The sequence below is a fragment of the Bos indicus x Bos taurus genome, chromosome X (genome assembly GCF_003369695.1).
Source record: "Bos indicus x Bos taurus breed Angus x Brahman F1 hybrid chromosome X, Bos_hybrid_MaternalHap_v2.0, whole genome shotgun sequence".
In the NCBI taxonomy this organism is placed as follows: Eukaryota; Metazoa; Chordata; class Mammalia; order Artiodactyla; family Bovidae; genus Bos; species Bos indicus x Bos taurus.
In genome coordinates this window covers 143,925,716-143,950,896 of record NC_040105.1, presented here as the reverse complement: position 1 = coordinate 143,950,896, position 25,181 = coordinate 143,925,716, and the positions used below count along the sequence as shown (strand labels likewise).

The following is a 25,181-nucleotide window of genomic DNA, read 5'->3' as shown; positions in this document are numbered from 1 at the left end:
AAAACCTATGCACCACACACCTTCCCTTGATAGGAAACTGTAGTCAGGGTGGTTGAACTGTTTCTATTTCTTATCTTAACTCCTGATCAGATATGAAGATCAGAACCACATGAATCTTGAGCTTAGTTATAGAAAACTGAACAGGAATGGTGTGTTCTTCTTCAGAGCAGAGGTGGGCTGAGGCAAATACTAACACCAGGAGATCTGATTGAGGGGGAAAAAAATGTTTATCTCATTTTTCCAAGGGTTACTGTCCTGATATTTGTTGTATTACCTCAAATATTTATTATCTTTAACTCTTCCCTCTCCCAGTCCCTAGTAGCCACTCATTAACTCCTATATTTATTTTTTATAAATTTTCTAGGAATCTACCCCCCACTGTTTTTTTTTTTAACAAATGAGCTATTTCAAAAAATGCATATAACTGGTCTCTCTGCGATTCCCATATTTAATCTAGCAATCACACTGCTTCTGGACGATTCTCTTAAAAAACTGCATATGGTGTAAATTAAATGTTCAGTAAATATTTTACTCAACAAATGTTTGTCAAGAATTTGCTGCATGTTAGGTAGGGATTCAGATAGGTGATATGGGTGACATGGGGAGTAAGACACAAATCCATGCTTTCAGGAAGCTTCTAGTTGAGTAAAGAAAGCAAACATGTACTCTGATAGCATAAAATAATGGTGTTTCTATACCTGCTTTAAGCAGGATTCGCCCAGGATTCTATAGCAGCAGAGGAACCATGAAATTAATGCTGCAAATAAGGCTGAAGAATGAGGCATTCACCAGGTGGACTCGAGAAGAAATAGCCTGTGCAGACAAACAGAGTTCCAAGGATTACAACATTCTGGGAGAATCGGGAAAGTCTTCAGTACAAATGGAAGGAGCTTCAAGTACATAGTGTTGAGGGAGTGGATTTTAAGATATACACAACCACATCACAGAAGACCTTATATGCCAGGAAATAAGTCTGGATTTTATCCCATGAGCTATGACAAGCCATTTCTTGAATGAATGGATCACTCAAGGAATTAATCAAACCACTATGCCCAGCACAGAGAACTCAAGCTGGTCACTACTCTTCCAGTTCACTGTCTAGTATCTCCTGACACCAACTTCTCATTCTGTACCTCACAAGCTTGCTTTGTTCTTTTTCTCCTTTACTCCAGAGGTCCTCCTGCAAGAAATTCTTTCCCCACTCTGCTTTTCTAAACTCAATTCATCCTTCTAGACTGAACTCAAACTGCATTCTTTTCTGTGACGCTTTCCATGGTAATCTGAGTCTACAGTTTATAAATGTTCCTCCATCACACGGACCATGCCATGCATTCTTCCTAAAACACACAATGCATACAATGTTCAAGAAGTTTTTTTGACCCTTTACCTCTAAAGTGAAGCAAGATGGCAAGGAGATGACAGTAAGGCAAAAGTTAAAGCATGAAGGTAAGTGGCCTAAGAAAGTAAACCTCCCCAGACTTCACAGTACACACTAATCTCAGTAACTTTCTTCACCACTCTCAAGCCTAAAAGAAAAGAACGTGGATTTAAGAGAGCTAGATCTGGACTGGGCAGCAATTCTGCAGTACTGTGCAACATTTTTGGCTGTATGCATCATAGCTCTGGTTTAATAAGAAATAGATACCAACAGAAGAGCTGAATCTCTGGAAAAGAGAGCTGTGATCTCTGGAAAAAAGAATGGGTGGGGGCGGGGCACCGTGACTGTGTTTTACTATTGATACTGGCAGTAAAAAAAGAAAATTCACCTGAGGGTCCATACCATAACAAAAAGAATTCATGAAGACCACAGAAATAGATGGGAGAGTGAGGACAAGGGAACTGGATCCAGAAGATTTAGAATCTCATGAAGTATTGAGGGAGAAAATCCAAGTATAAGAAGGGGGTGTGTTTAAAAAGGGCTATTGGTGTGTAGCTGGGAGAGTCATCTAGGACAAGAAACTTCACCAGAGAAACGTGTCCTGGGATGTAAATATTTAGTGTTTTCTCCATGTGGAACCAAACCCCATTATGCTGTCAACTACACAACCTCTCAGTGAAGTTGGCATTTAGCATTCAGCTTTGTCTTGTCCTTTTTACATATGCATAATCTCTTAGATTTACGCAATAATGCAAAAACCATGGTGCTTTCTTTTATGTAGCCAATAAAAAATCTTCTCATCTCAACCACTTTATGTTAAAGTGGGTTAAGAGAATTCTGCCAATAATTTCAAAAAGCAGCTAATACTTGAAAATATTCTCTCAATGACTTAAAAATGCCCTAGATAAAAGCTGTCTACACTTTCTTTCTTATTTATTGAGTGTGAAAACGGACCACTTTTCCTTTCCACTAACTTGTAAGGAAAAAATTTAAATACGGGAAAAAAGAATGTGATTTTGGATATATGCCACACTTTTCTCAAGAAATCTTCAAAAAAGGACAATATTTAGGGGATATAAAAATGATTTAATCTACTAGGTCTTTGGAAGAATGTTTTTAAACCATGTATCAATGGTACCATGGATTTTAAAACAGAGAGAAAATAAGCCAGACCACTTAGTCATTTAATTTTGTGGAAAACAATATTGCTAAAGAATTTTCCTCAGGCCTGGCAGAAAAAAGCAATAATCATTTTAAAAGCAATAATCATGCTTTGAACTAGAATATGTGTTTTATCCAAATTCACATGAACTAGTTCATCTAGAAGTTGTAAAGGAAAAAAAAAAGAGGGTAATAACTACCTTCTGGTAGTATACAGTAGGTCTCATATTATTTTTGATGATAGAGTCTTTATTAATCAAATATAAATAATTCACTTAACTTTCCAGTTAAAATAGCATCATCATGTCATCTCTTGCATTAGCAGTACTCTTCTCCTTTCTTCTGGCTTATGTAAAGTGGCTCAGAGCAGGACAAGTTGGGTGGTTTATAAAGTTTTCTGTCATGTGGAAATATTCTTAGATGCTATATTTTGAGAAACACTCAAGGGATGGTCAGGGATATTTATTGGGTAGGCCAAAAAGTTCGTTTGGGTTTTTGATACAGTGGTACATTAAACCCAAATGAACTTTTTGGCCAACCCAATGTATTGAGTGCAATTGCTTGTATTTGTAGAGCCCAGAAGTGCTTATTTCAGGTGATTTATCAGATTACAGTAGTATCACCACTCAATCTAATGGGAAAGGCAGAGTCTCAAAAGGAAAAAAATGAATGGAAGTGTCTTTTCCTGTTACTAATAACTCTGTACTGTCACTGGCTTAGGAAAAACAGCAAAGGAAGTAGAAGGTCACAGTTTCATAACCTCCCATTTCTAGCTGAATGAGTCATAACTCTCTTACATATCCCTAAAATGTAACAACTCTCAGGTCATACCACTATACAGTAGCATTAATGATTGAGGCTAAGTCATGAGTAATTCAAACTACCTAAGAGATGTCAGTTATTCAAGGCTATTAAATAGAACAAATCATATCTCACCAACCTAAGTCTTAAATCCATTACTATGTAATAACTATAATGAAAATTGTCAAGAAGCTAAGTTACATATGATAGACCATTGAGAAGAAAGACCATGTTAAGTTCAGAAACACAGACATAAGGTAAATGACATTCCACAGTCAGAAGGGCAGACATATGGAGTTAATAAGGAAGTAAGAATATTTCTACCTGTCAATTACTTTTCAAGCTAACTTTGCCATCTAGATGCCCCACGAAGTATTTTACTTGTTTTAAATTTGCCAACAAAAGTCAGTCTAGTCAAGGCTATGGTTTTTCCAGTGGTCATGTATGGATGTGAGAGTTGGACTGTGAAGAAAGCTGAGCGCTGAAGAATTGATGCTTTTGAACTGTGGTGTTGGAGAAGACTCTTGAGAGTCCCTTGGACTGCAAGGAGGTCCAATCAGTCCATCCTAAAGGAGATCAGCCCTGGGATTTCTTTGGAAGGACTGATGCTGAGGCTGAAACTCCAATACTTTGGCCACCTCATGTGAAGAGTTGACTCATTGGAAAAGACCCTGATGCTGGGAGGGATTGGGGGCAGGAGGGGAAGGGGACAACAGAGGATGAGATGGTTGGATGGCATCACCGATTTGATGGATGTGAGTTTGAGTGAACTCCGGGAGTTGGTGATGGACAGGGAGGCCTGGCATGCTGCGATTCATGGATTCGCAAAGAGTTGGACACGATTGAGCGACTGAACTGAACTGAACTGAACTAAACGTTAAGTTATAGCTTCATCCAACAGCATTCCAAGTAAAAAAGTTTATTATACCTCTTAAATTTAAACTTTATATTTATTTTTATTTTTTTGGAGATGCCACACAGCATGTAGGAATCCATTTCATCTGGTGTGAAAGTCCTAACCACTGGACCACCAGAGAATTCCCAATACCTCTTAATTTTTAAGAGTCTCATTTTCATTTTCACCCCAACCTTGAAGTAGGCAATGTAAACATATTAACATCTCCATTTTGCTAGTGAGAGGCAGTTATTAAATGACTTGGCTCAAGTCACATAGCTGCTGAGAGAACTGGAAAACACGAATTGAAAACACGAATGTCCCCTGACATCTAATTCAGTGTTCATTAGTCACCTCTGTATGATATTAATGCTTATCGTAGCGGGAAAAGAGACAAACATGACTCCTAAACATCACCAAAAAGGGGAAAGAGCAGTCTTTTCACCCTGATCATGTGGAAATAAATGGCTAGAAGACAGAATATGTCATGAAGACAGAGGATGCTATAATGATTAAGGTGGCAGGATGGTCCACGTACACCTGTGCCAGAAATCCCTTCCCAAGGCTAATTTGCAGAGCACCCTTATATACCTCAATTAGCAGTTTCTCGGCACAGACCTCAAGTGCGTCATACTCTCTCATGCTCCAGTGGTCTTGTGTATGGTATTCTCTTCACTTGGAACTCCCTGCCCTCCTCATCTACCAAAGCCAATCTCTATTCATACGTAAGTGTCCAAACACACCTCTTTCCATGAAACCTTCCCTCACATCCCTTAGCAGACTCTGATGTTAGGTTTTCTAAACTCCCATGGCACTTCGAATATGATAGCTCCTTGTCACCTTGGATTATAACTTTCTACTAACTATGCACTGGACTACAAATCCCTGACAGTGGTAGTTGGGTCTTTCTTATGTTTTTATTACACCTAACTCAATGCCTGTCACATAGTAACCCAATTAGAGGAGGCCGTTTTAATGAAATCAAGTCAGCAGAGATAAGTTCTTCTCTTCTCTAAAACTATGCATTGTTTTCAGATGATTAAGCAAGACATTATGAAAGAGGCTTTATCCTTATAAAGGGGTTCAGAACAAGCCTCCCCAAAATGTACCACTTTTGTATAAGGATTATTTTGAGCAAAAGGCAATCAAGATTCTGCAGGCTCAAAAGAAACTTCTACCACTCCCTTATGTATCTAGAGGAATTAAAATTGGGGGTCTTTTCCAGAATAAGTGATTACCAGAGATAAATGTTATCTGAGTGGCCCACTGTATGTCAGGGTAAACACCTAATTACTCAAAATCTGGACTTCCCAGGTGGTGTTAGTAGGAAACAACCCACCTGCCAACGCAGGAGACATAAGAGATGCAGGTTCGATCCCTGGGTTGGGAAGATCCCTGGAGGAGGGCATGGCAACCCACTCCAGTATTCTTGCCTGGAGAAACCCACAGACAGAGGAGCCTGGTGGACTATAGGTCACACACATACCTAAATGAGGTCTTTTGGTATCTGTGTGACAGCACTGTATGTGCCTACCAGGGTGCCTAGAATGGTAGGTACTCTCTGTGATGGAAGTGAGGACAAAAAATGTTGCTTTCCATTTCAGTAAGCACAGAATGCTGCCCTCCATCAGGCCATCAGCTGCTACGCTGCCCTGACAGTACACCCTGAGGGGAATTCAGGATGAAGAAAAACAGGATACTTATCTAAGGAATAAGTCAATGAGCCCAGACTCCTACATCGTCTTTTGCACAGAAAAGCACTAAAATCATTAACTTGAGATGTCTGGTTGTTTTTAGTAGTAGTAATCTTTTGACCTTCGGTTACAAGCTCATTTTTTTCAGCAAAAATTCCTGTATATCGTGACTCCTCCCTTACCTCAATGGAACAGTTCCTCAGAGCTCTCTGAGAGGCTGTCCCCTGGGCTACAGTCCTCAGTAAGATCCCCCAATAAAACATAAATCACAATTTTTAGGTTGTGTTTTTCTTCAGTCAACAGATGCTTGGAGGAATGAGTGACTGAATAACTGAACTGAGCAAAGGAAATAGCTACTACAAGGAAGGGAAACACCAATTATCATCTAAGTCAGGATAGTATGGGTAAAGCTACAAACTGAGGAAACGCATTTCACTGGTTATTCACCAGTGAACACTGGTGACAGTTTAGACCAGTGAACACTAAAAAATGAACGAGTGTCTCTAAAACCAGTCATTTGTACAGACTGCTAACTGCAAAGGATAAAAGTATAGTCTTTGGATAGTTACATCCTAGTAAATTATTGTAACCAGTGATGATGAAATAGTAAATCACAAAATCCTATGTTGACAATAACTGCTCCACTTGATTGAACAACAGTAAAAAACAAAACAGTGTATTCAACCAAGCAAGCCATGGCACATCACCAATACCTAGTAACACAAAAGTTATGCTGAGAAGTCATGAGTAAAATACACAAGTGAAGCACAAGAGGGCCCAACGCTAACAAGCCCCTCCAACTTTAGAAATAGAGAAAAATATACATATTTGATTAAAGACCCATGAAGCTTCTGTTTCAATATGAAAATGATAATTTCGGCTTAAGAAAATGTCTCAAATCCCTCTCTCACCCCATTGCCTGGCCCCTTATGCAATGGGCAGGGTAGAAATGGCAAAGATATTAACATAATGAACAACATAAAGAATAAAAGACAAAGCAGTTCCCCATAGGAAAGAGCTGATTCACAATAGTTTAACACATGCATAGGGTTAGGGAGAGGGGGTGATGGCTTCTGCAGCTGTGAGGGCTCCCTGACAGAGGATCATTAACCACTATCTTCCGTGTGTTCTGGGCCATTGTTAGAAAGGCTGGAGGTTTCTTTTTAAACAAAAGTAATATGGTCTTTAAAAAGGGAGTTAGTGTTTTGCTAACACTGGAGTTGAATTTTGCCACTGGGACACAGAAATACAATGTATAACTCCCTATGGACTAGTTGGAAATACAAGAGTCATAAAAACTTCTAGGATCCTGAATCCTAAAGGAAAGACTGGCTCAGAAGCCACAGAGAACAGTCAGCAGCCAGGGAAACAGACACTAACAATTAAAGGAATAAGTCCCAGAACAATGAAAAATTGGTAGCAAAAAACAGAACTGTGTATTAACTAATCACACAACAGCCAAGAATAAATCTGACCTGCCATCTTTTCTAATCTGAAATTTATACTTAATTTTGCCTTCTCTATTGCTTTTATCATCTCAACCTTCCATGACTCCTTGTGTCGATGTAGACTCCACTTTCAAGGTCTCTTCAACCCCAGCCCTTTTATCGGTAAATTTAAGGTTCTTGCTCTGTTGCAAAAGAATTTGGAGATGAAGTGATAGGTAAGAACTGGATTTATTCAGAGAGAAACACACTCCACAGGCAGAGTGTAGGCCATCTCAGAAGGTGAGAGAGAGCCTCAAAATATGGCATGGCTAGTTTTTATGGGCTGGCTAATTTCACAGGTTAATGAGTGGGAGGAGTATTTCAATTATTTGGGGGAAAGGGCAGGGATTTCCAGGAATTGGGCCATGACCCACTTTTTGACCTTTTATGGTTGGCCTCAGAACTGTCATGGCACTGGTGGGTGTATCATTTAGCATGCTGATATATTACAATGAGCACATAATGAGGCTCAAGGTCTACTGGAAATTGAATCTTCCACCATCTTGGACCCAGCTGGTTCTAACCAGTCTCTGTCATGTCCTATGGCCATATCATTCTTTTAAATGCTGTGCCCTGCTCCCTTCCCTCCTGTTTCAGCCCCACCTTATTTATTCAACCCTATTGCCCACTATAAACCATCCCAGAGTTTCACACAAGTGTGAAACACAGAACCCTTTACCCAGAACTGCCATGGGAGTTACAAATTTTTTTTTAAAAATTACAACTTATAATTTCTGTGGATTCAAGAGAAGTCACACAGACATGTTACACAGAAACAATTCAGGGAACGGAGGTCCAAGGCAAAGGGAAATTAGCAGAGGTTTTCCTTGTCCCCAGATATCTTCTCCTACAGGGCCAACTCTCCCTCCAATAAACTTTCTTCCAACTCTTCTGCCTACCTCACCTCTCCTCATTGTTTGCTCTGTACCACTGCCAGAAATTCCAGCAATTACAAGTTCATTTTAGCTAAATAGAAGTTTGTTGAAATTGTACCAAGTACAACTGCTGGGATGAGGTAGCTATCAGTTTCTCACACCTTGGTGTGAATGTGTTCAGCCAAATTTCTTCAAATAGCATAGAGCTGCTGACCTCAGGGAATGGGGAAGGCTGGTAAGTGAGAGGGAGCCTTCTGGAATCAAGGCAACCTTGGACGGGGTGCTATTTGAGGGAAGTTGGCAAGGGGCCTTGCTGGATAGAGAAACTTGACTAGAGATAGAGAAAGAGAAACTGAGATAGAGAAAGCTGCAAAAGGGGTCACAGGAGAACAACACAGCTCAACTTCCAGCACCACGATGTCTTCAAGTCCAGAATCTACCACACCCTTCCAGACCCCCTGCTGCCAGACCCTGGAGCCCGAACTAGTACTGCCCATGAACTAGTACTCAAGCAAGTTAAACACAGTGTCTGCGGCAGGGCCAGAAACCTCACCATCATGTATATGATGTATCCTGTGCAGACAAATGATCTGTAAATAAACCTTTAGAATTCACGTCATTGGTAGGTTGGGAAATACACACTTTTTTTTGGCTGCACTGCAAGCATGTGGAACCTAAGTTCCCTGGCCAGGGATCAAACCCGTGGCCCCTGCAGTGGAAGTCCAGTCTTAACTACTGAACCACCAGGGAAGTACCCATACTTTTTAACATATATCTCCTCTCCTCCAATACACACACTCTTGGCAGGTGGTCTCTTCTATTTTAAAGATGCTGTTTTTTCCTGTCACCATCCATTCAAGAAACTTGACTGAACTCAAGTGAACACTGCCCTTGCCTGGACTGTGGCTCTTCCTCTGCTCTTAAGTTCCAAATCAAGTTCTACCTAATTTTGATTCTCCAACACTCACCAGATGCCCTCTTTTTTAAACTCTTGCAGCACTCACCTCAGCCTCTGAAATAAAGACTGAAAGCTAACTTTCTACATTCATCCTCCCAAACAATTAATAAGCATCTACTTCTGTCGTGTTTAGACTGGAAGTTCAAACCAGAGTAAGTCCAGCTTCCTACAACCCTAAAGGTGGCCAGAGCACAGGGAACATCAAGTACAGTCACAATACAGCATGAGATACACTACAGTGGAGGTAACATGGACACGCATGGAAAGCCCTAACTAAGCAGGGAATCAGGCAAGTTTCCTGGAGGTGACACCTGAACTGAGTTTTTAAGAATAAGCAGGGATAGGTCAGGCAGTCAAGAGACACAGAGGGACTGGTGAGGAGAGAGGCAAATCCGTTAAGACTCAACTGCAATTATGACAGCATAAAGTCTTAAACTAAACTAGTAGTGGGGGACATTCAAAAAAATGTTAGGAGATAAATAGACAGGACTTACTGATTGGAGATGATGACAGTGGCTAACTGTGGCTCAATTACCATGTACTAAACAGTGTTATAAATGCCTTACTCACTAAACAATTTCACTTATCTTTACTATGATGTTATAATGTAGGTACTGTTAATATCCCCATTTTACAGAAAAGTAAGGAATAGGAAAATCAAGTGACATGAGGTAGACAATGAGTGAGCACCTGACCTGAAATTCGACTTCAGGCAGTAGAGCTCCAAAGACCACCACTTAAACCATACACTATCTTTGAATGTGAGCTTGTGAAGGAGAGGGGAGCCCAGAACAGAGAGAGAGAATGGTCAAGCCAGAAAGGGCGACAATCTATGGAACTTGAATACATTATCCGTTGCATTTATTATTTCTGCTCCTTGTTCCTAATGTCAAAAGCAAATTTCTCTGTTCTTTTTTCTTTCTATATGTTCTCGTATTTTCTTAGATAGACTGGTAATCCAAAGGTACCTAGTCTTGACCTCTGCCTATTCTCATTTTTTTTTTTTTTTTTTTTTTGCACTTGGCATATTTAGCCTCTTCCTAAAATGATTTACCTTTCTGGCATATCTCCCTTATTAGGCTGACAGCATCCAAAAACACATCTTACTCATCTTTGATGAACAGCATCCAGTACCTAATATGTATTCAGTAAATATTAATTGGCTTGAACATAGAATAGCAATGATTCTTGAAGTTCCCTATTCCTCAGTCATCTGTATGGACTTTGTCATCTCATTCCTACCTTTATTAGTTTTTTCTTCTTTAAATCAACTCTTTAAAAATTTACATTTATCTTAAAGGGAAAATGCTATACTTATTACTGCAAATGGAAAACTGCTATAATGTACCACAATGAAAAGGCAACTGTAAAAATAGACACAACTCCTAAAACAAGAAATGCTTGCTTGTACACAAATCAACACCATCCTATTCCCCACGTAGTGCCTCACACATGCTATGGAGTAGAGTGAGGTTTTTTCCTATTGAAGTGAAATTCACATACCATAATTAACAATTTTATATTGAACAACTCAATGTCAAATAGCACATTCTGAATGGGGGGCAACTATGACTTCTATCTTGTCCTCAAATATTTTCATCACCCCCAAATAAAAACCCATATGCATTAAGCAGCTGCTCCTTATCCTCCCATGCCTGCAGCCACTGGCAACTACCAATATGCATTCTGTCTCAATGGATTTATCTATTTTGATATTTCACAGAAATGGAGTCATAAATTATGTGATCCTTTGTGCCAAGCTTCTTTCACTGAGCATAATGTTTTGGAGGCTCATCCACAATGTACAGAGTATCAGTACTTCATTTCTGTTTCTGGTGAAATATTACATTGTACGTATATACCACAACTCATTTAGCCATTCATCCGTCAATGGACATTTGAGCTGTTTTCGTCTTTGGCTCTTGTGACTAGCTGTGAACATGCATGTACATGCATTTGTTTGCCTACCTGTTTTCCTTTCTCCTGGGTATATACCTAGGAGTGGGATTTCTGGGTCATATGTTTAATGTTTTGAGGAAACTTTGGGGTAGATTTTGTATAGCATACTCTTCTTGTGTTTCAAAATAACATGTGGAATTAGAAGATTTCACACCAGGATGTGTGTGTCCAAACAAATGACATGTAAGCAAAGAGGCACATTCTTATCAAGCTTATGAAAATACAAATGTTAGATACTTTTCATCATATTTATACGCTAGTTGTTTTCTTAGCAGTTAGTCCGTTTTCATCAGTAGCAGATGGTTCAGGCAATTCCTAAATTAGGTCTTCATATCTGAAAATACATGACTGATTTCATCAAAATCATGCTCTAGTACGAGCATTTCCTTCAGTCTAGCACCTTTACATTTTAGAAATTCCATTTTATCCCCTGATCAGTGCTAGTTCAACAACAAAATAGCGGGGGGAAAAAAGCAACCAAATCTAGAGCACAGGCTTAATTCCAATTCACAATTACATTTCTGACAAATACTCTGTAGATTTAAAAATCACCATTTCCTGGATATAAAGTTTTGCTCTCTCCTTGAAGTAATTGCAGCCACGCATTGTCAGGCATGCCTGAGCATAGCACTAAAGATGCAGGTTGTGTGGAAGAGATGTTGTTACCTGCTCTGATCTTGACTTCAGCAATAATATCCATGAAATCACAAGTGTAACACACCAGGCTTTTTTTTACCCTAATAAACATTAAAATGAACAACAAAACTATTAAAATTGAAAGTGTAAGCCTATGTACTGCCTGGAGTCTTTATACGGCCAGTAGCACACACACCATACTTCAGAAAATACTGCTCTGACAGGAGCTATTGTTTAAAACTGCATGTGCTCTACTCACATTTTTTGTTTGCGAAGCAAACAGGAAGTTACTCTCTTGTCTGCAAACTGATGAAGAACAAATGTCCAACTCAACACAAAGAGTTCTCAACAAACACAACTCAACAAAGGAGTTCTTAAGAAATCTGAAGACTTAGACCTCTTGAGTTCCTAAGAGAAAGGTGAAGGACGTTAGGCGAGCATCTCCTAGAATCCAAGCTGTGAGGACACATGCTTCCAGGACTCACAGTCACTTGCACTTCGCAACATCTTCCACTGGGAGATGCACTCATTCTGTGATTTGAAAGAATCCTTTGTATTCAAAGAGCACCCACCTCTCATTTAAATAGCATGCTACCTTTCTTCCTGTAGTCAACTGTGTCACCCAAGTCCCATAGTGCTCAGTCATGCCCTACTCTTTGTGACTTTATGGACTGTATTCCTCTGTCCATGGGATTTCTCAGGCAAGAGTACTGGAGTGGGTTGCCACGCCCTCCTCGGGGGATCTTCCTGACCCAGGGATCGAACCCACATTTCCTGCATCTTCTGCATTGCAGATAGATTCTTTACCACTGAGCCACTGTGGAAGCCCCACTGACACACTATCTACTGTCCAAAAACAGAGAAGAATTTTTAAACAAATCATTTCCTTTTTTTAATATAAAGATTATCATAAAAAATCTTTATTCTTATTCTAAAGTGAAAGCATTTAACCAACTTTTCAAAAGAAGGTATCCATGGCTATATACAAAAACAGAATATACCTTAAAAGCTGCATAAAAAGTAGAATTTTCCAGTTTGAAGACTTTCACTGCCGAAAGTCTATTCACATATAACTGTGGGTGAAGGGTTGATGAAAAACAAAACCAACAAACAAAAATCTATCTTTAGGTCAAATATTTTGAAAATTGGTCTAAGACATAATAAAATAACTTAAGAATATAAGAATAAATATAAAGATTAAATAGGATAATATATGTAAAGTGCCTAGTACATGGCTCCTTTGTGTCACAGCAATTTAACAATTGGCAGCTTAGATCATCCAAGATCAAGTGGCTCTCCCTGCTCCTTGGAACTAAACTACAAATCCTCTGGCCACAATTAAATTACAACTGTCAGGGCTCCCATAATTTTATTTGTTCCCCTATTTTAGCACCCACCATATTCTACCTCATCTAATAATTATATGTATTTGTATATCTATTTTATTAGGTTGCAAGCACCTCTGAAGGCTCCTTAAATCTTAAAAGAAAATGCAACTAAAACCACTTAATAAATGTGAATAATACTACCTTATTTTTGTATGATACCCTACTAATTACAAAGCACTTTCATGTCCTTGATTTCATTAATTAATCATCTTTTATTATCTCTGCCTCACCAAGAAGGAAACTGAAACCCAGGGAGGTCAAGTGATAGCTTATTAAAAGCAACGCTTGGCTTAGAAATAGAGTTTACAAAAGCAAATAGGGAGAGAAAGGGAGAAGAGTGACTAAGACATTTCCCAAAAGGATATGTGGAATGTGTGGTCTTGATTTTTTTCAACTACAGACACAATAGATCATCTCTTAAGAACCACCTTGCAATTGATACATGGTGGTTCAGAGGGACCTTGAACTGGTTGCATCTGCCTAGGCCTAATCAGGAGAGAAACCAAACAATAATTTGAACTGAGAGTTTCACAAAAAGAATTATTAGCTGTGACAGGGGATTTAAATAACAGGGAACTGGAGTGATGAGCAATTGACTAGTGCTAAGTAAAGCCAATTCTAAAAAATACAGGAATGTTGTATGTCAGGAACAACTATTACCCCTAAGGCTGAGATAAAGCATGCAAGTAAGAGATCTCTCCCTCAAGGCTAAGTGTCCAAGGAAGTACGCAACCCAGAGCCAAGATCCAGACCTTATGAGGACAGGACACAGCTTGCGGAAGGGCAGAGAAGTTGCTATGGTGCTCATCTTTGGAATTTCTGGAAAAATGAGGCAGCTTTGGACATTTTCAGAAATTTCAAACATGAGCCTATTACTTGGAACATACCCAAGATGCACCCTCTAGAAACTGTCTGACCAGAAGCACTCTGACACAACACTGTCTAAGGGGACACTGGGAAAAAGTACTGCCAATTGAGCGAAGAAATTGAGCACTAAAGATACCCAAGTTGCCTGAACAGTACTGAGCAAGCCCACAGGAACCAGGAAGCAAAACCCTCTCCTCCTGCTATGTCTTTCCAGAACCCTATACTAACAAAACTTCAGTGTCAAGCAGGAAAGAAAGCAAACAGTTAAAAGCCTCAGTTCTTTGTCCACAGAGCAGGCAAAAAGGGTGAATTTGAACCTGAGGGTCAATTAATCAATAACTAGCACACTGGTTAACTGAGAAATACTGTTTGTAAGTAAGTAAGAGTCAAATTACAGCACAGCTAGCTACAATAATTGCTTTACGAAGTCTGCATTCTGAACAAATTTGCTAGAATGAGAATTATGTAGCTGTATTACTTCATGCTATATAAAAGACAAGCTGATGTATACCAACTCATATCCACTTATGAGATTATAATTAGGTAAAAACGCCTTCACAGTATTAGACTTTTACCTATGTAATCTAACTGGCCAGGATGCGGAAGAAGAGAACCTTAGAAGACTATGTAGAATAAAAAGGTAAAATCACCTCTCCATCCAGAAACCAGAATGGACAATGATACACAATGAATGTGTGGTATGAAAGACAATATACTGTAACTATGGAATTGTTTCTAAAATGATGATTTTACCTGTTTAGAGTGGTCTTTACTGTCAAAGTGCTTTCATAGCTGCTAACTCATTTTAAACTTGTAAGATGGAAAACTGTGAGCACATTTGATGGACAGGAACATAAACCACAAATACTAAAAATTAATCAGTTAACCTAAGCTCACATAATAATGTGTCATTGCCCTTCCTCAAGAGATCTCCTTACAGGGTCTAAAGTCCACTTAGCTTTTTGACCAAACAAATGCATCCAAGAGGCTCTTTAAGGCTAAAACCAATCCCTATCAGAGAATCTCAGCCTATCACTGGTAATTACAGGGTGTTTTCTACTGCAACTTTCTCTCTTCTTCTAATCTCCTAAAAATGCTATAGAATAAACTTAATTTCAATTTACTTTGATCAAAAGTATATTTGAGGGGGACTTCCCTGGTAGTCCAGTAGTTAAGACTTCACCTTCCAACGCAGGGGGTGCGGGTTTGAGCCCTGGTCAAAGAACTAAGATCCCACATGCCTTACGGCCGGCCAAAAGACCAAAACATAAAACAGAAGCAATACTGTAACAAAGTCAATAGACTTTATAAAAAAAAAAGTATATTTGAGGAACCTTGCAACCTGCAGAAATTACATTATCGTTGACTAGAGATGAGTATAAAAGTAAAGCTATGTTCACTTACTCAGTAGTGTTCAGGGGAGTGTTTCCCATGCTTTTTGGGTTTTGTGGACCAGCAAAATGGCAAAACCATCTTGGGGTCCTACAAACGGTAGCCAACTGTATTTTGCAAAGCAGGGATACTTTCAAAGGCAACTATTAATCCATGACCACTTATCCACAGTTTCAAAATCCAAACAATTGGAAATCAAATGGTTCTTTTTTTGTTCTTGCCTTTAACTCAACTCATTTGGCAGCAAAATCTGAACTGACCTGAACTCATCTGGCAGTAAAACCTGACATGAACAAACCGGAGGCTATCCACAGGTTTTTCTATCTCACTTAGTATAAATATTCTTGCATTTCACTGCAGAAATATTACTCTGATTATGGGTGTCAACTCAGCTCTTACCAGGGCTGTTATGTAATACAGGAGACATGTACTCTATTACCTGTCTGAAAAAAGAACCTAAATTCTGAAACACACCTTGCCTTAAGGTTTTCAGATAATAAGGGTACACAAGCTCTCATCACCATCATTTCATTAAAGAAAAGGCAAACAGATATTTTAACAACTCAAAAGAAAAAAGATAATCTCAGAATAAAGGATGGTTCTTTACAAACAATAAATTCAGCTTTCTGGGAGAAAAAAAAAATCATGAAATGGTTGTCTTTTTATTTCACTTCAGACCTGTGACAATACCCATAACAAACCAGCTTTCATGTGCTAACAAGCATCTGGGACCTACCACCAGTGAAGACTCTGCTCGGGTGGCTCCATGCTGGCTGCAAGTAGAGAAAAAAGCCCGCACAGCTGTGAAGACCCAGCACCGCCAAAAATAAACCAAACTATTAAAAAGAGATGGTCTTTGGAATCTTTTTGTAGTCTGGGACAGGACAGTCATTCCAGGATGGGACCACGTTAAGCCATTCTATGATAGCTGTTGGCCACAGCAAAATAACCAGTGGTCATGTGGAATTTTAAATATTTTTAAAATTTAAATTTAATGGAATTTTAAAATGTTTTCCCCCCTTAAACTGCCTTTAGGGAACAGATTAGAAGGTTCTGGCATCTCTGGACTAAATCGAACTGAAAAGGTTCTTTGATTTTTAAAGAATTAATGTAACTGAATGAACATGTATATACAAAAATAAATCTAAAAAAATCTAAACATACATCCTGATTGTGAGAACACTGGACAAGCTGGGAAGAAAACCCACTAGCAAATCATCTTGTTACGTATGAATCTTACAGCTTTTGTAGATTGCTTCTTTCTGAGTACCACCTCTTCCTGGAACAGTTTGATGTATTAAAAAAAAAAAAAAAACTAGAGTACTCAGACATGTCAAATTCAATCCCTGTAGATGCTACTGAATCAAGTGTCCTACAGTTTAAGAGAGATCATTTACTCTCTCCTACAAGGGCCACCATCTGCATCTATAAACAAGACAATAAATTGTTCACTTCAACAACATTTAATGAGCCTCTACTTTGCATAAGTCACTGGTTTAAATGCAGGCAATGGAAGGCTAGAGAGGAGCATGTCATTTTCATCATGGACTCCACAGTCTAGTCCAGACAGACTATTAAGAAAGTAATTATTATGCCACGTGCTAAGTGATCTGATTGATGCACAATCAAACACAGTGCGATCGAATATCATGCAGTTCAGCTGGAGGCAGGGAGTCGAGTTCATAGATCCATCAAAAACAAAGGCACAGAGGATCTGAATAAACGGAGGGAGGCCTTAATCACAAAAGACTATGGCCTTTCCTCTTGTGTACCGTATTGCCTCTTTACATTCATCCTTATATGTATTTCAAAATATAAATAACCCCATACTGTAAATCAGAGGAAAGGAAATCAAAGATAAAGATAAGAATAGACTCTTGATGAGAAAAAATCTGATGCTCATGAAATATCAGATACTCTTTTTGCCCCCCATCATTTGGTACCTGTGCCTACCTGGTGCTCTGAGCACATGCTTTATTACCTATTAGGTACTCAATATCATCATAGCAATATGAAAGAATGTGGCACGTTTGGCAAAGGAAAAGTAGACGGTACAGCAATAGTATAGGTTATAAGAATGAGAAGTGGCAGAAAACAGGGCTAGAAAGACAGCTTGGGAGCCCAATATGAAGGGCTTTCTATGCCATGCTAAGGAAATCCGAATTTTTGAACTCATGTCTTTAACCTTCAATAACCAAGAAGAGGTTACTATGTAATATGTTTTAAAATTACCCCCATTCTGGAGATTGCTTAAAAAACTGGAAATATAACTGCCTTATGATCCAGCAATCCCACTGCTGGGCATACACACTGAGGAAACCAGAATTGAAAGAGACACGTGTCCCCCAATGTTCATCACAGCACTGTTTATAATAGCCAGGACATGAAGCAACCTAGATGTCCATCAACAGATGAATGGATAAGAAAGCTGTGGTACATATACACAATGGAGTATTACTCAGCCATTAAAAAGAATACATTTGAATCAGTTCTAATGAGGTAGATGAAACTGGAGCCCATTATACAGAGTGAAGTAAGCCAGAAAGAAAAACACCAATACAGTATACTAACGCATATATATGGAATTTAGAAAGATGGTAATGATAAACCTGCATGCGAGACAGCAAAAGAGACACAGATGTATAGAACAGTCTTTTGGACTCTGTGGGAGACAGAGAGGGTGGGATGATTTCGGAGAATGGCATTGAAACACGTATAATGTCATATATAAAATGAATTGCCAGCCCAGGTTTGATGCATGATACAGGATGCTTGGGGTTGGTGCACTGGGATGACCCAGAGGGATGGTATGGGGAGGGAGGAGGGAGGGGGGGTTCAGGATGGGGAACATGTGTATACCTGTGGTGGATTCATGTTGATGTATGGCAAAACCAATACAATATTGTAATTAACCTCCAATTAAAATAAATAAATTTATATTAAAAAAAGAATAAATAAATAAAATTACCCCCATTCAAAATGGTTATTATGATGAAGAAGTCATGATTCTATGTTATCTGAAAAATCATCGTATTTCCAACTGCATCATTTTCTGACATTGTATTTCTACAGTATCGTCAAATAATAACCCAATCAGAAATAATCACTAACTAGTAAGCTAATGAATATTAATCTCAAGAAAAAAACTCAGAAAAAAAGAAAAAAACTCAAGTTGACAAGCAAAAATACCATAAAATATAATGAAGAAAATGTGGATGTTGATTGCATAAAAACACTATTTATAATAAAAACAACAGGGGCTTCCCTGGTGGCTCAGCGGTAAAGAATCCACCTGCCCATTGCAGGAGACATGGGTTCAATCCCCGACCCAGGAAGATCCCACATGCTGTGGAGCAACTAAACCCGTGTGCCACAACTACTGAAGCCCGAGCACCCTAGAGCCCATTCTCCACAAAGAGAGAAGCCACTACAATGAGAAGCCCACACACTGCAACTACAGAGTAGCCCCTGCTCACTACAACTAGAGAACAGCCCATGCAGCAACGAAGACTCAACACAGCCAAAAATAAATAATTTTTAAAAAGCATTTAAAATTTGTGCAAAACAACAAAAACAACAACAAAAGGTGTGTGAGATAACTAAACATCCAATAGAAAGGGAGTAATAATTAACAATGTAGTTTGTGAGAAAAAAAAAGTGACAACTGAACAGTCAAAATAAAGGTCACGTCCTTCCACCTCCTAAACAGTCTGGTCAGAAAGCTCTAAGTAGGGCCAAGCAAAGTAGGTGTCCTCTGGTGAGGGCAGGGGGGCAGGGTATGAAGAAGGCCCTTTATGGGGCTTCAGAGGATAAAGAAGGTGTTACTGCAGGGTGGCCTGACATGGCAAGTTGAATTCCAAACAAAGTGAGGACAGTATTCATGCAGGGGAAGAGCAGCCTCAATCAGACTGTATAGCAGGAGGGCAACTTCAGGGGAGGGAGAGGGCAGGGTGCATCAATAGGACACGGGCTGCATATGGCACTGGCCAAATAACAGAAGGCACATTTCTTTTTGGCCTTGCCACACAGCTTGTGGGATCTCAGTTCCCCAACAAAGGACCAAACTGAGGTCCACAGCAGTGAAAGAACCAAGTCTTAACAGCTGGACTGAATTCCCCAAGGAGACACGTTTCCTACTATTGGAGATTCAGGGGTGAAAACATGGAAAGGGAGGAAGCTAGAATGAACTCTATAGTGTTGTATCAGAATTTGAGGTATTGAAAGGAACTCATGGTTTTCAACATAATGAAATAAAGATGTAAAGTTTTACATGTGTGTTCTACACACACACATATTTTCTAGCTCTGCTCACTGACAGGGCCCAGGAACAGCAGTACTCTGATAGCAATGAACACACACAGTACACAGATTTTGCTTCTAGAAACAATTCTCCACTAAAAGGAATCAGGATGACTGGCAGAGAAAGTATAATATTTTGGTTCTAGAAACAATTCTAGATGATTTCAAAATGTAAGGAAGAATGATGGAGACATGTCAAAACACTTAGAAACCAACATGGATGGGCTCCTACTGACCAAATCTGGGAACATTTGGCATCAAAATATATAACCTATTATAACTCTTTGGACAACACTGGAACCTGTGACTCCATACCAACACAAATAAATACATTATTACAAAATGTGATGAGTCCTAATTATAAGAAATGCAAATGAAAATCACAAAAAAGCATCATTTCACACTGGTCAGAATGGCTAGCCTAAAAAAAATAAAAATCTACAAATAATAAATGCTGCAGACTATGTGGAGAGAAGGGAACACTCCTACACTGTTGGTGGGAATATAAATTGGTACAGCGACTTTGGAGAACAATATGCTACTGCTGCTAAATCGCTTCCTTAAAAAACTAAAAATAGAGCAACGATATGAATAGTCACTGGAAGGACTGATGCTGAAGCTGAAGTTCCAATACTTAAACCACCTGATGCAAAGAGCCGACTCATTAGAAAAGACCCTGATGCTTGGAAAGATTCAATGCAGGAAGAGAAGGGGATGACAGAGGATGAGATGGTTGGATGGCATCACTGACTCGATGGACATGAGTTCGAGCAAACTCTGGGAGACAGTGAAGGACAGGGAAGCCTGGCATGCTGTAGTCCACAAGGCTGCAAAGAGTCGGACATGACTTAGCGACTGAACAAAAATGATCCAGCAATCCCACTCCAGGGCATATAACCAGAAAAGATGAAAACTGTAATTTGAAAAGATACACGCAACCCACTGTCCATAGCATCTCTATCTACAATAGCCAAGACATAGGAACAATCCAAATGCCCATTAACAGATGATTAGCTTAAAGAAGATGTGGCATATACATACAATGGAATCTTACTTTGCCATAAAAAAGAATACAATATTGACATTTGCAGCAACATGGATGGACCTAGAGATGATCACACTAAGCAAAGGGAGTCAAACAGAGAAAGACACAGATTATACCACTTATATGTGGAATTTAAAAATAATACAGAATTAGATTAACAGACACAGAAAGCAAATTTATGATTACCAAAGAGGAAATAAAGGGGAGGAGGGATAAATTAGGAATATGGGATTAACAGATACAAACCACCTAAGATAGATAAGCAACAAGGATTTACTTCACAGTACCGGAAACTACCTTCAATATCTTAAAATAACCTATAATGGCAAATAATTTGAAAAAATATATTTATAACTAAATAACATTACTGCACACCTGAAACTAACACAATACTGCAAATTAAAATAGTACTATACTTCAAGTTGGAAAAAAAAAAGGTTAATGAGGAACAAGATATTTTTAGACCCTTAAAGTATTCCTACTATCTGCCCAGAAATACTATTAATTAGAAAGAAGAGAAAAAGCAATTTTACCATGTAAAGTTTAACTCTTTACAATTTAAACCTAACAGACAGCAGCTTAATCAAGTTAACATCACCAGTACGGGACAAAAAAAATCACGTTTTACCTAACAGGATACAATGAGAATACAGTATCATTTCTGTGCAATTTCTGCTGATGAAGGAAGATCTGAATATAAGCATGACAAACCATTAGGACTAACTCAAACTGAAGGACATTCTACAAAATAACTGGTCTTCAGTCTTCAAAAGTGCCAAAGACATGAAAGTCAAGGAAAGACTGAGGAAGTGTTGCATATGAAGAAAACTGACAGACCGCACAGAAGCGCACCGGCTGCGAAGGATGGCACAGAAGCGTGGCCCAGAGAAGTTACCCCTCACACAAGGTCAGGGCGGTGACTGAGAGTGCAACGCTGCATCGGCACAGGAGCGGCCGAGATGAGCTACCCCACATCTGAGGTCAGGGGCTGAGGCTGTGACGAGCTACCCCACGTCCAAGGACAGGGGCGGCAGCCGAGATGAGCTACCCCATGTCCAAGCTCAGGAGGGGCGGCTGTGAGGAGATACCCCTCATACAAGGTAAGAGAAACCCAAGGAAGTTGGTAGGTGTTGTGAGAGGGCACCAGAGGGCAGACACACTGCATCCATAATCACAGAAAACTAGCCAATAATCACAGAAAATAATCACATAATCACAGAAAACTAGCCAATCTGATCACACGGACCACAGCCTTGTCTAACTCAATGAAACTAAGCCATGCCGTGTGGGGCCACCCAAGATCAAACGGATCATGGTGGAGAGGTCTGACAGAATGTGGTCCACTGGAAGAGGGAATGGCAAACCACTTCAGTATTCTTGCCTTGAGAACCCCATGAACAGTATGAAAAGGCAAAATGATAGGGTACTGAAAGGGGAACTCCCCGGGTTGGTAGGTGCCCAATATGCTACTGGAGATCAGTGGAGAAATAACTCCAGAAAGAATGAAGGGATGGAGCCAAAGCAAAAACAATACCCAGTTGTGGATGGGACTGGTGATAGAGGCAAGGTCTGATGCTGTAAAAGCAATATTCCATAGGAACCTGGAATGTTAGGTCCATGAATCAAGGCAAATTGGAAGTGGTCAAACGGGACATGGCAAGAGTGAATGTCGACATTCTAGGAATCAGTGAACTGAAATGGACTGGAGTGGATGAATTTAACTCAGATGACCGTTATATACACTACTGTGTGCATGAATCCCTTAGAAGAAATGGAGTAGCCATCATGGTCAACAAGAGAGTCCAAAATGCAGTACTTGGATGCAATCTCAAAAACGACAGAATGATCTCTGTTCATTTCCAAGGCAAGCCATTCAATATCACAGTAACCCAAGCCTATGCTCCAACCAGTAACGCTGAAGAAGCTGAAGTTGAACGGTTCTATAAAGACCTACAATACCTTTTAGAACTAACATCCCAAAAGATGTCCTTTTCATTATAGGGGACTGGAATGCAAAAGTAAGAAGTCAAGAAACATCTGGAGTAACAGGCAAATTTGGCCTTGGAATATGGAATGAAGCAGGGCAAAGGCTAATAATAGAGTTCTGCCAAGAGAATGCACTGGTCATAACAAACACTCTCTTCCAAAAACACAAGAGAAGACTCTATACATGGACATCACCAGGTGGTCAACACCAAAATCAGATTGATTATATTCTTTGCAGCCAAAGATAGAGAAGCTCTATACAGTCAGCAAAAACAAGACTGGGAGCTGACTGTGGCTCAGATTATAAACTCCTTGTTGCCAAATTCAGACTTAAATTGAAGAAAGTAGGGAAAACCACTAGACCACTCAGGTACAACCTAAATCAAATCCCTAATGATTATACAGTGGAAGTGAGAAATAGATTTAAGGGACTAGATCTGATAGACAGAGTGCCTGATGAACTATGGATGGAGGTTCATGACATTGTACAGCAGACAGGGATCAAGACCATCCCCATGGAAAAGAAATGCAAAAAAGCAAAATGGCTGTCTGAGGAGGCCTTACAAATAGCTGTGAAAAGAAGAGAAGCAAAAACCAAAGGAGAAAAGGAAAGATTTAAGCATCTGAATGCAGACTTTCAAAGAATAGCAAGGAGAGATAAGAAAGCCTTCCTCAGCAATCAATGAAAAGAAATAGAGGAAAACAATACAATGGGAAAGACTAGAGATCACTTCAAGAAAATTAGAGATACCAAAGGAACATTTCATGCAAAGATGGGCTCGATAAAGGACAGAAATGGTATGGACCTAACAGAAACAGAAGATATTAAGAAGAGATGGCAAGAATACAAAGAAGAACTGTACAAAAAAGATCTTCACGACCCAGATAATCATGATGGTGTGATCACTGACCTAGCACCAGACATCCTGGAATGTGAAGTCAAGTAGGCCTTAGGAAGCATCACTACGAACAAAGCTAGTGGAGGTGATGGAATTCCAGTTGAGCTATTTCGAATCCTGTGAGGTGATGCTGTGAAAGTGCTACACTCAATATGCCAGCAAATTTGAAAAACTCAGCAGTGGCCACAGGATTGGAAAAGGTCAGATTTCATTCCAATACCAAAGAAAGGCAATGCCAAAAAATGGTCAAACTACCGCACAATTGCACTCATCTCACAGGCTAATAAAGTAATGCTCAAAATTCTCCAAGCCAGGCTTCAGCAATACATGAATCGTGAACTTGATTCACGATTTGAGTTTGAGTAGATTCCGGGAGTTGGTAACAGACAGGGAGGTGATTCATGGGGTCGCAGAGTTGGACACAACTGAGCGACTGAACTGAACTGAATACTTAGAAGGAGGCTGATGTGAACAATTTTAAGAGGGAATATTTGAGTGTTTATCATGTTCCAGATAGCATTTTATAAGCATTGAGAAATCCTGAAGAGGAATATGGACATAGAAAGATATACTGATATTTTACATGAAAAATGCAAATACAAAATAATATCTATTATATTTTATAAAAACAATGATATACACATTTTATATAAATATATACCAAAATATTAACCAAGTAGTGAAACAACTTAATGATATAAATTTTCTTTTCATGAAAGTACTAAGTTCTAAAAATAATGAGATATATTAATTTTTCATTGTGACGTATTTCGAAATGAACCATTTAAAATATTTAATAGTAATATGAAAGTGAAAGTGTTAGTTGCTCAGTCGTGTCTGACTCTTTGTGATCCCATGAACTGTAGCCCGCCAGGCTCCTCTGTCCACGAAATTCTCCTGGCAAGAACACTGGAGTGGGTTGCCATTTCCTTCTCCAGGGGATCTTTCCAAACCCAGGATCAAACCTGGGTCTCCTACATTGCAGGCAGATTCTTTACCACAGGGCACAGGGAAGCCCATATGGGGAAACATTAACACTGCATTATCAGAGAAATACATGACATAAAAATATGTGTAAGGTAGGAGTCTAATTTCTTTTATTTTAAGAAAGAAAGGGAAAAAAATGAGTGAAATATATCTAAATGTTAAAAGAGTAGTTGAATTTAAATAATGAAATTATTTTCTATTTATTCTTTTCTGCGTTTTCTCAATTTTATACTATACATAGATCAATTTTATTTTAAAATGCTATTTTTTTTCATTAGGTGATTATTAAGTAGATGGTTAATGATATGAAAAGTGTTAATGGTATCACTTTGTATAACTGAAAACTGTACATACATGAAGATCATGTAAAATATATGCACAGAAAAACAGTTGAAAGGATATATGCCAACACAATAACTGGTTTACCTTAGATAAGGTGGGATAATGTAAGATTTATTTTCTTTTCTGCATTTT

General features: G+C 39.1%; 1 protein-coding gene across 3 annotated transcripts in view; it reads right to left on the bottom strand.

Moving 5' to 3' along the window:
• KLHL13 (kelch like family member 13) overlaps positions 1 to 25,181 on the bottom strand; it is a 197,648-nt gene that overhangs the window by 75,398 nt on the left and 97,069 nt on the right. The window lies entirely within an intron of this gene.